Source organism: Camponotus vicinus, unplaced genomic scaffold, assembly GCF_025532165.1.
Source record: "Camponotus vicinus isolate PSW18456_S1 unplaced genomic scaffold, iyCamVici1.0 SCAF_6, whole genome shotgun sequence".
Classification (NCBI taxonomy): Eukaryota; Metazoa; Arthropoda; class Insecta; order Hymenoptera; family Formicidae; genus Camponotus; species Camponotus vicinus.
The window spans coordinates 12923325-12935952 of NW_028141978.1; the positions used below are offsets into that span (position 1 = coordinate 12923325).

Here is a 12628-nt window from a genome sequence, read left to right on the forward strand (position 1 = left end):
GAGGATGCAAGCTGGAGGACCTTCGTGCGGGTCCCATTAGGCTCCCTTTGGGATCTGGCGTGGGAACGATGTGGCTCCGTTGTCTCGATCATGTGGCGCGGAGTCTCGTTCGGGCTGGTGAGCTGAGGATGGGTTGGGTGGCCCTTTCGGTTATCCCGTTGGGTCGCCGCCCCCTCCAGTGTTTCCATTGTTTGGCCTTCGGCCATACATCAGCGAGGTGCGGATCGACGTCGGATCGTAGCAACTGCTGCTACCGTTGTGGCAGGGAGGGCCACAACAGCGCCTCTGGCTGTACGGCGCCTCCGCACTGTGTGCCGTGCGCTGACAAAGGCAGGCCTGCGAACCACAGAGCAGGCTCAAAGCTTTGTGCTCGCCCATTCGTTCCTCTTAGGAAGAACACGGGCGATCGGGAGGACGCCTCTGAGCGGAGACGTCAGGTGCCGGGTAGACCGGATGGAGGGTCGACCCCTGGAAGTTCGGCGGAATTGGGTGAGGGCAGTCGGGACGGGGTTCGAGCTGCGTCCGAGGACGCTGTCGGGCCCCTTCCTGACTCGCAGGGCTCTACGGAGCCCATGTCGTCGTCCCCTTGAATGGAGTTTGTCTGGTGACGTCTAATGTAGCTATGGGGGCTGCGGCCATGCTCTCCGGAGAGATCCGGAATCGTTTGGTTCGGATACGCCCTCTGTCCATAGTCTGGTGTTGGTACCTTTACCGTATGTTGGCGTGATTATCTGTGCCCTATGTTAGGTGTTACGTTTAATACGTGTAAATGTGCTCCCCACCCTCGGGTGGGTTTGTCGTTGCTCGTTTCCTTATTGTTTCCTCGTGGTTTTTGTGCTTCGGCGTTATGTGTGGGAAGGTGCTGGGTGCCTTCCGTTCCGGGGAGCAGCGGGTGGGAGTGAGGGCTCCCACTCGCATTGCACGTCTCCCTGGGGACGAGGGGAGAATGGCTAATAGCTCGGCCGTTCTCCCTACAGACTCTTTGAGTCAGGGACGTATGCAAGGGGGGCAACTCCCTTCGGGAAGGGTCCTCACGGACCAGGCTATAGAGTTGTCCACTGGATGTTATGCGCGAGCGGTTCCCGGTGGACGTAAATCCCTATTAATGGCCAGGGGCTATAGACAGGTTTTAGGGTCCGGTGCTGACATTTCGGGTCAGTACTGGGTGGTAAACCGGCCCAACCCACGTGGGTTGGGACGAACCGGGAGTCCCCCACGACGGCAATCAGACCTCCCTCGGGTCTGATTGCTAAGTGCGCAAAGCATTTCCTGTCTTAAAAAAAAAAAAAAAAAGATTCAACAAATTGATTTGGACTTAACTTAATTTCTTTGTCGAATTTAGAATTTAAAAATTTTGTTTGATGGAGTTTGTCAGATTAAATTCAATACAGATGATACTGATTGTTTTATTTGAAGATTTAGAACAAATTACATGTTTTAATTTTTCTAATTAATACAATGACTTTTTAATATAAAAAAAGCTATTTATTCTTGTAATTCGAAGACATCTAAAACTTCCAGTTTTAGATTGATGCCAAAAATTTATCATGCTTGCAGCACGCAAGATATCAGTGGTACGTTATCATATATGTATAATGTATTTGCCGCAAATATTAAAATCTGTAATTTGATGTCTCTAATAGAAAATGAATTAACAATTAAGTTTATATTAAAATTAACAAAAAGCTTAAATGTTACACGTTTAGTTATGTTATATATTCGAATTGATATAAAATAATTATTCATTATCTATTAGATATAAATGTATGTGTGTTTATGTATGTATAAACTGTAATATGAAAAATTTGATGAACACAAGAGAATAGGTTATCTATAATCATCTACATTTTCTTTCTATTCATAGATATATTAAATTAGTGTTCATTCAATACTGACCAAAATACGGCATATAATGTCATGAAATTTGTTTCTTTTTCGGGATATATTTTTTATTCTATTAACCCCTATTTCTTTTATTATAAAGTAAAGATTTATTAGTTTTAAACAATCAATATATTAAAAGTATTTACGATCATTAAATTGTGATACAAGCGATGAAAAATTATAGAAAAATTGTGCACAAATTGTAATATTGTTACTGTCAAAATTAATAATGCCAATGTAATCATTTTGCAATTATTTTTAATAGAAGTATTATAAAAATTGTGTTTATTTTATTTTATCTACGATAAAAATAAGTATTGTTAATAATATCTATAAAAAATATTCAGGCTTAAGAAATAGAAAGAATAAACTTTTCAAAAATATTATGTAATTTCATCCTTGAAGAAGTATGTATATAAAATAATTTAATGGAATAATAAATTTCTAAAATATATTTTTATATTTTTTTTTGCTTCATTAATTTATTTTTACAGCAATGTACAAAGCGAAATGCTCAAAGTGTATCAATATGAGAAAAAAAGGTAGAAAAGAAGGTAACTTTTAACCAAACGATTAAATCGAAACGAAACTTTTTCGAGATGAAAATTGAGACTATAATCAATGATAAAGCTATCTAATAACTTTACTTAGATACTTTGCACGATAGGTAAAAATTAAAATCAATCGATCAATTACGATTGTACATGTGATTGAAATTCGACGAATTTGGTTTTGTTAAAGCTATTATATTTTGTTTTAAACGTGATAAAATGGTACGGCTTATTTATTATTATGAGGATTTTGTACATTATTGTATTGAAATATTTAATATGGGTATTGACTGTCACATTTCGCGGATAAAGTTCAATTGAATAAGCGATATGACGCAAACAAAGAGTATACGAATATGATTTGTATACATTAGGAGTATGTGAAAACATATCTACTACGACAAATTATTATAATGTAATTAAATTATTAACATTTATCGTTTTTTTGTCTTTTTAGTTTTTTCTTGTATAATAACTTTATATTTCTTTTTCTTTGAATTTTTTTCTGTTTAATTGTTATTCTTGTCATAACATTAATTGTTAATTATTATTTATTTGTTATACCAAAAGAACTTTCCTTACTTTTAATAAGTAAATAAATAATGAATATCCTTGTATGCCCCTACTCGACAGATTTTAAATACATTTTTCTCGATAAATGACAGAGAGCTTCAATCAAATAAGAAAAGTTGTTGAATCATTTCGGTTTATTATGGAGAATCTTCTTCTCTATTACGATTTATGGCTCATTCTGTAGATTCGAAATAATATGTCATAATGAAAATTATTATTTTAACTTTGTGTGTGTGTGTTCTCAAAAACGAGATATTCCGTTCAAGCAATAAAAGCTTTAATTATTTTCCTTAGTACTTTCTATTTTACTTTGTATCAGTCAAATTCATGGTTGAAATTACTCGGCTAATCGATCGGAATCAGACGATAGAAATTTTGATTGGTATTGATTATGGGTCGTCTATGATTGGTGACTCTCAGATCATTGCATGTTATTAAATTTCGTCGGGAATTCGTACGCGAAGCTTTGACTCGAGCAGAACACTCGCCAAGTTCTCTTAAAATAGCTAGCCGTGAAATTTCGGGTGTACTCGATCAGATATTGCGAGTTCGGAATTGAAATTTCGAATAAATTAATTTAAATTGTTAAGACTTTTTAAATTGTTAAAACATTGATTTCTTTTGTTCCTGTTTTCGCATCGACGATCAAATAAATAATGTAGCTGTGATATCTCGAAGACGTGTCAACATTAAATTGTTCTTTTGGATTACAAAGACACAGTTTATGCGCACGCAAGTATATCTCGAGTATATCTGATGTATGTGAACTTATAAAAGCGATGTAAGATTGAGATCGATATATAATATATTTCAATTATTGTGAAAGAGAAAAAAGGTCGTATAATATTGTTCGTAACAAAAGTAATTCGTAATCGAGATCGCAAAACGATTTCATATCGAGTAAAACGACACTTGCGATCATGGCTTCCTGGTATCACGATCTGCAAGACGTTCTTATGGAATCTGCTACAGAAGATTCGACAGAGGAAATACAACTTGAAGTGATTAATCATATTGCTGACATCAATCAACACTTTCGTGAATATTTGGTACGCGATATTTCTTTGCAATTAGCTTACATCTGGCTGACAAAATTTTTCGGTAATTTCATGGAATAGACTTTAGTAGAATATTCGAACCTTCAAGATTTTGAATATACTTTATAACAATGTAATTAAATTCCTCGAGAATCTCATATATTTTGAAATTCCCTTTCTCCTATAAATTTTGAAAATTTAAAGATTTGTCTTATAGCAAAACTTACTTAACATCAAATTAAAAAAAAAAATAAAAAAAAAATATATACAGGGTGAGTCTGATAAAACGTCCACCGTGTTTTTCTCGAAAACGAAGCGAGATATAAATAATGTTTCAGACAAAAGTTGTATGGCTTGAAGGGGGACATAAGATGGTGTCATTAGTTGACCTTGAAGAGTCACCTGAAAGTCACCTCCAACTTTTTAAATGGGACACCCTATATACTTTTGCATATTCTTGTAGCTTGCCTCAACAGCTTTCCAAAACACTATAATAAAGTATTCTTTCATTGAGTACTTTTCGAGTTATGAGGCTTAAAATAATATCTTAATTTTACATAAACCATAAAATATCTAGTAAAATATTCACTTTTCAATTATCTTACCTTAATACTTTTATGTACAAAATAATGAGAGGAATCAATTGGTGTAAAGAAAACAGATAATTGTTTCGAAGAAAAAATATGTAATTTGCAATTAACAATTACATATTTTTTCTTAAAAACAACAGACAAATGTCTAGAATTGGTTCATGCTTTAAAGCATTAGCAAAAACGGCAGAATTCGATGTTTACATAAAGTATGTACCGCATGTTATACGATATATTTCACGTATATAAATTTTTTATTAATTATATTTTGTTAGATACGCAAGAGATATTAATAGCCCAGGTAATCGGGAACTTTTAACAAATTTATTATCAAGACTGGAAGCTAACGCAGTCTTACAAACAGGTTATAGTATTAGAGAAGCTGTTAAATGTTATTTGCCAGATCTTGTATTGCAGCCTATATGGCATTGCTTCATGTATTTTAATTACATAAAGGTATTATTTATTATATTTCACTCATCGCATATATATGTATACAAGATATATCGCATATATGTACAAGATTGTTTACGCTTATTTCGAAACAATTTTTACCTTCCATCTTTTTCAATAAATCACAAGTTTTATCTATGCTCATCCTTAACATGGAATCTCTGAGACAAGTACAAGATTTGCTAAGACCGTTACAAATGGAATTGACAAAATCTGTGACGAGTCTTCCAAAAAAAGATATGAGATTGTTAATACAGTGTAGAGCGAGAAGACAAGCGGCAATAAAAGAGATTAGCGAAATACAAATAATTGTAGACGGCTGGGATCAAAAAGATATTGGGCAGTGCTGTTACGGTGAATTTATTAGAGGTAATGATAAATAAACCATTCTTTAACACGTGTCTATAATAATCAAACATTATCTTCAGACTTGTTAACGTTTATATATCGATAATTTTTGTTTACAGATACATTGAAGAAAGTGGCTAATAATGGACAAGGATTAACCGACAGAAAAGTCTTATTATTCGATGAGTTATTAATATTGTGTAAAACAAATACAAGAGATAATGTTGCAACGGAAATTGTTGCATTTGATGAACATCCTACTCACCAACGTGAATTCCGATTGAAAGAGAAATTTTTTATTAGAAAAGTTGATGTTATTGATAGAAAAGATACCAAAGGTAAAAAAATGTTTATTTAAATTTTACTGTCATATCGTGTTAAATTTTCGTGCAATGCAAATGCATAATATGTATATATAGAGTTGACAAATGCTTTTGAGATTGCATCGAGAGAACATCTTAATGTTATGCTTATTGCTAAATCTGTTGAGGTTAAAAACAATTGGATGGCGGATTTAATGATGTTAAATACAAGAAATATGTTAGAAAGGACTTTGGATAGCATTCTTTTGGAAGAAGAAAAGAAATATCCATTAAGACTTTTTCCTGCTCACTTGTATAAATTTGCTGAACAAGATAATATAGAGAATATTGTCCTAGAGGTCAGAGAAAATAGCGATCCATTGATTAAGAGTGCAACTTTGATAAAATTAGTAGAAAGATTGACTCATCATATATACGTTGATGAACTTCTGTAAAAACATTCCTTATTACATACAGGTAAATAACAGCATTGCATATATGTATATGTATATAAGAAGTTCCTACTTTTTAACAATTTATTTTATAGAAGTTTTTGCTCACCTCAAGAATTATTGACATTACTGAGAGAAAGATTTGACATACCAGATTCTTGTTTTATGATAAAAAAAAAACATTTGTATGTAAAACGACGGAGAGAGAGGATTGGAAAAGATACAAAATAGAGTTCTGTCATTCGGTGCAGTTTAGAGTTTTAAATGTTTTAAGACATTGGATTAGTAATACATATATTTTTTTCCCATTTTCCATGAATTTTACGCAATTTTGAAACACTGTTTTTTCTCAAGTATTTACTGTTTTTCATTAGATGGATTATCATTTTTACGATTTCGAACGTGATGGAAAACTTTTAGAAACATTGCAATCATTTTTAGAAACGGTTAATGGCACATCTGTACAGAAATGGGTTAATTTATTATTAAAAATTGTAGAAAGAAAGCGCGATTCATCCAAACCTATCACATTACATTTTAAGAATCATCCTCCACCGATTAAATCGCATCTTGAGATTCCAGAAAATAACGAAGACTATGGAATACTTACGGTATATGAAAATTTTTAACGTTGTGATTTCTTTAAGGAAAGTTATCAGTCACTAAATCATTCATACTGAAAAATAAGTTGTCGATTATAGATACATCCTGTTGAATTAGCAAGACAATTAACATTATTGGAGTTTGAATTGTACAGTGCAGTAAAGTCTTCTGAGTTAGTGGGATGTGTATGGACAAAGGAAGACAAAAACAAAAGTTCACCGAATTTAATGAAAATGATAAGACACACGACAAATGTAAGCTTTTAGGTTTCAAATCATTACGAAAGTATACCAAATATTGCAATAAGTTTTATATTGCGTTATTTGATAGTTTACAAGATGGCTGCAGAAAATAATAGTGGAAGCTCAAAATTTTAAAGAAAGAGTAGCCATCGTATCGTACGTGCAATTGAAATAATGGTGGAGCTACAATATCTCAATAATTTTAATGGTGTTCTGGCGATTGCCGGAGCTATGGATTCGGCTTCAGTTTTTAAGCTAAAATTTACGTTTCAAGTATGTATAATACGCAACAAAAATTTCACAAATTTTGTGAAATTTGCAAAATTTGAAAAACATTAAAAAATCTAGTATGTATGATTCATATATATATATATATATATATATATGTATATTCACGCTTATATATTTTTCAAAATTCATTTACGTCAAACCATTCTTTCTTTAACATGTGTTTATTTTCATAGCAATTATCAATGGTATTACAAGAGGCTTTAACAGAAGCGCGACAGCTTAGTAATAATTACGTTCGGAAATATAAAGGAATGTTACAATTTATCAATCCACCTTGCGTACCATTCTTAGGTAAGTATCCCAAAGTGACAATGATGTTTTTATAATTATGGAAAGATTTAAATCTTTTTTTCACGCATTCTCAGGTATATATTTGACTAATATTCTGCATATTGAAGAGGGAAATCTAGACTACTTATCGGAAAGCCCGGACCTTATCAATTTTAATAAATGGCGAAAAGTGGGAGAAATAATTGGTGAAATACAGCTGTACCAATAGGAACCTTATTGTCTTTCTGTGGAGCCTAAAATATGACAATATATTGAAAATATATGCCCTTTTGATCCTGATATGTCAGATAAAAATATAGATACTTATCTGTACAATGAAAGTTTAAAGATAGAGCCAAGGGGATGTAAAGCACCTATACAATTCGTAAATATTTTATATATTTAATTTAATATGAATTATTATTCTCTTTTAGTTCTTTTTTCAAATAACATTTTTCCAACAGCCGCGCAAATGGCCTGAGATAAACTTAAAATCGCCATGTTTTACATTTAATCAATCGCGTTGTATACCATGTAGTGGAAGAATCTCAACTTCTCCGAAAACACCTCCAGTTTCCAAATTATTGGTAATATGGCCACAAGCATCGCGATTCATAAATATTAGCAACCCCAACATATTCAGCTTATTAAGTATGCATCAATGCTTACTGCGATTTAACAACGATTACGATTGTAAACCTTTTCTCACGCATTGTAGAATCTTCTGAGATTGTATCTCCAGGATCATCTAGTCCGTCATCATATGAAAGTTCCGGTCAAACATCAACGTCGTCAGTTAACATACTTCCTACACAACTTCCAACTTCTCCATCGTCAAGAAAAAGAAAAGGAAAAAGTTCATTTTACGAATCATTGCAACAAGTAAGATTCCAAGATTAATTGAAATTTTTTGTTTAATCGAATGAGTTTTCGCATTAATGTCTATCATTAATTTAATATTGAAGTATCTTTATAATGTACATTTAAATTTTTTTTCTATAATGACATATTTTTAATTATAAATATATTTTTAAATATAATCAAGTTACTATTTTTATTTAGCATTTGTCAAACATGATTTTATTGATATCATTTTACAATATATATATTACATGATAATGTATTACATAGTATTAGTTTTCGATAAATATACACTACCGTTCAAAAGTATTTGGCCACCTAGGTAAATTGTGTTTAAATGACTATAAATAAATAAAAATCATTCATTTATATAATCCGACAATTATATCTCTCTTCTCTTCAGATAAATCCTTTTTTTTACCATTTTAATATCACGTGGAAGAAAAAAAACAGAAAATTATTTTTGCAAAGTATGTGTCGAGAGATGTGTTTTCTGTTCAAATGGCAGCAGATAACTGACGCAAATCTATATCCGTTACATTCTAAAATATCAAATAAACAAAAAAATTCCATGAAACACGCGCCTTTGCAGTAAAAACTTAAAAGTATTCATTCTAGGAAAAGTGCCATAAATACCTCATTTGGCTTTGTAGCTATCTGTTAGTAAACATGAAGTGATATTTATAATATAGCTATTGAGAACGACTTTCCGTTAGCGCATAAACAATAAACATCGATGAAAGGCAATAGACACAATTTCGTTTTCGAGTTTTCTCTTAAATTAAGGGTGGCCAAATACTTTTGAGCGGTAGTGTATATATTAATTCTACATCAAATTTATCAAATATATTTTGATATTGCATTAAAGATAGATATCTCTGCATCGCGATATATATTAAAAGTAATCATTACATACGTACGATAGAGAAAATCTAAGAAATTTACTTTCAAATATACAGGCAAGACATACATACGCAATTCTTTCACCGAGAGATGATGCATCATTCTCTCAAAATACTCAGGACGATTATTTACATATACAACAGGACGTTGTTGCCAGCTCAATACAACCTGTCTCCACTAACTCCTCTGACATCAAGGAGTTATTGATCAAAATTTCATCCGAGATGGGTAAAATGTCATCCGAGATAAATATGATCAAGAATAAACTCAACGATATAGAAAACAAGATCGAATTATTATAGAATATTCTTAGTGCAGTCATATAACTTTGAGAATGTTCCAGATTAATGCAAGAGTATAGATGATGCATTCTATCGTTAGCCAGTTTGCAATTGCTTTGATAATATATCCGATGATATATCGTTTTGTATCTGCAAAATTTTCTAATCTTGAATGCCAGTACGTAATCATCAGCATAATTTTTTTTCTTAGGAAGAAACGTCTGACTGTACTTTCAATTTATCGGTTGCCTAGTTCTTTTCTCTCTGAATTATACGCTATTAAGCTTTGTTTACATAATATTACATACTTAGGGTTGCTTTTATTATATGTATGTTTCGAAGATTAAAATGAATATGTGAAACAGAATAATGTGGACATATTCGTCGTTATATTCGTAATATCATTCATCCTTCTTGCGGAGATAATTAACACGCTAATTCACATTAGTAACAGCGGATCTCTTATTGATCTTCTATTATCATTAAATATTGACATCATTAAATTTGCAGTATGCAACGCTATTGATGTTAATTAATAGTACCATCTACGCATATTTAAACAGTGAGATCGTGTCATCGAGCACACAAATTTATCTCTCAAACGAAATCTTAAAATTGATGCAATACCCGGCATCTTTTCGTAGAAAATTAGCCAGATGAATTGTCTACAAATATAAAATCTCTAATCTCGATGGCAAGGTCTCTCTCTTCGTTTCATCTTGATATTTAATGGACTTGCTCCGTTCGTTTATAAACGTGTCAACAAACTATCTCCGTCTTAATAACACACGTACGCGAATTTACTTACTTGTCACAAAAATTGCACCTTAAATATAACAATTTTTAAATATAAGAATTTTTCGCTTTTTGTCCGATTGATAAAAAAATTTACAGAATCCGTTATAAAAATTTACAGAATATGATAACTATTGCAATTAATCAATTCTTCCTCACATTTTTTTGATAATTTTGGAAAAATACGTCCTTTTTGGCGCGCTCCATTTCCTTACTCCTTCATTTTCTAAAAAAAAAAAAAAAATATATATATATATATATATATATAGTATATATGTATATATATATAGTATATATATACAGGGTGTCCCACCCCAAATAACTTTCTTATTTTTAATTTTAGAAAAAGATGTTTCAGACAAAAGTTGTATGGTTTCAAGGGGGACATAAAGTGGTGTCATTAGTTTGACTTTGAATAGTTGCTTCAAGGTCACGTAAAGATCACCTCCAACTTTTTAAATGGGACACCCTATATGCTTTCGCACATTCTTATAGCTCATCTCGAGAACTTTCCAGAACACTATAATTAAATTAGTTTTCATTAAGTATTTTTCGAGTTATGAGGCTTGAAATAATTTCTTAATTTTACATAAACTGTAAAATATCTTGTAAAATATCCATTTTTCGATTATCTTACTTTAATACTTTTATGTACAAAATAATGAGAGGAATCAATTGGTGTAAAGAAAACACATAGTTATTTTTAAGAAAAAAAATGTAATTGTTAATTGCAAATTACATTTTTTGTTTCGAAACAAATATATTATTTTAAGCCGCATAACTCGAAAAGTACTCAATGAAAAAATACTTCATTATAGTGTTTTGAAAAGCTCTCGAGATGAGCTGCAAGAATATGCAAAAATTCTAGGTGACCTTGCTCTGACCTTGGCGACGCCACCCAAGATTAAACTCATAGCGCCAGTAAATAGATCTTTTGAAATCCTACAACTTTTATCTGAAACATTTTTTTTCTGAAATGCTTGGTTTTTGAGATATTTCCGTCCCGGTACTTTTTATACACCCTGTATATATATATATATATATATATTACATACGTATTCATACATATAACATCATAAATATATTCTCTATATAATAACAATTGTAATAATTTCTAAAATAGTATACGGTAATTTTTACTAAAATAAAAAAATATATTGTGTAAAATATTTTGTGATAATCTTATTCTTACGTGTGAAGAAATGCGAGCCGTAATAACTAAAGAGTAGAATGTTGGAAACATGTCAGTTTATTATATGGAATTTGAATTATAAACTATTTGGGAATGAAAGGAATATAGCACATTTGGCTTTATTTTTTCCCTTATTATTTTTACACATAATCGAGCATTATGAAAATGGAGTGTATATTATATACAATCAACGCTCCTCTCCTCTTTTCCTGATTATCACTAAGGGACTTCCCATACCGTAGAGCTATCGCTGCGCTTGCTATGCCTAATATCACCGTGAATATCTAAAACGTCGCTCAGTTTGCCCAGCTTCCTCTACCGATGCTACCGGCTTCTCTCAAAACCGAAATCATGTCATCCTCGTCCTCCTTTCCCTTTATCTCTTGCTCGTATTTTTCTTTCTGCGCGATCAACTATTCGCGTTGTAACTGAGTCGACAAAGAATGCGGTACGGCCAGTATAACGTAACTTATAATACCAGCGAGTGCGAAAATCTGTAAAATAAAATTTTAGCATGGCTTCGTCATTGAAAGAAACATATCTATCGCGTACTTACGTGTTCGAAGACAACGATAAAAGTTAAACGTGCGACGAAGACGTGCCAATATTGCAGACTATAAATTTTTATAGCGGATTCTTTGGGATCATTCGGACCGTATCTGTAGCCTCTGTATTGAAATATGTGATTGAAATTCGACAAACTGATTTTACTACAGCTATTATATTTTTCTTTAAGCGCGATAAAATGTTACGGCTTGTTTGTTATGAGGATTCGATACTATTGTATTGGAATATCTAACATGTATATTAACTGTCAATTTCAATTGTATAAGCGATATATGACTTGATAATGAAGATTATACGGATACGTGCATTAGGAGTATATGATGGAAACACATCTGTGTGGCAAATTATTATAATTTAATTGAATTATTAATATTTTTCGTTTTTTTTTCTTTTATTGTTAATTTTTTCTTGTATAGTAACTTCGTATTTTTTT

General features: G+C 32.1%; 1 pseudogene across 1 annotated transcript; it reads left to right on the top strand.

The window, feature by feature from the left end:
• The first annotated feature begins 5672 nt into the window (after positions 1-5672).
• On the top strand, positions 5673-10177 carry LOC145972637 (protein son of sevenless-like; annotated as a pseudogene). Its single transcript, XR_014439239.1, has 11 exons — positions 5673-5774; positions 5927-6215; positions 6286-6475; positions 6545-6801; positions 6892-7047; positions 7124-7308; positions 7500-7617; positions 7692-7981; positions 8061-8247; positions 8315-8478; positions 9417-10177. The product of XR_014439239.1 is annotated as a protein son of sevenless-like (transcript).
• Positions 10178-12628: the final 2451 nt, after the last annotated feature.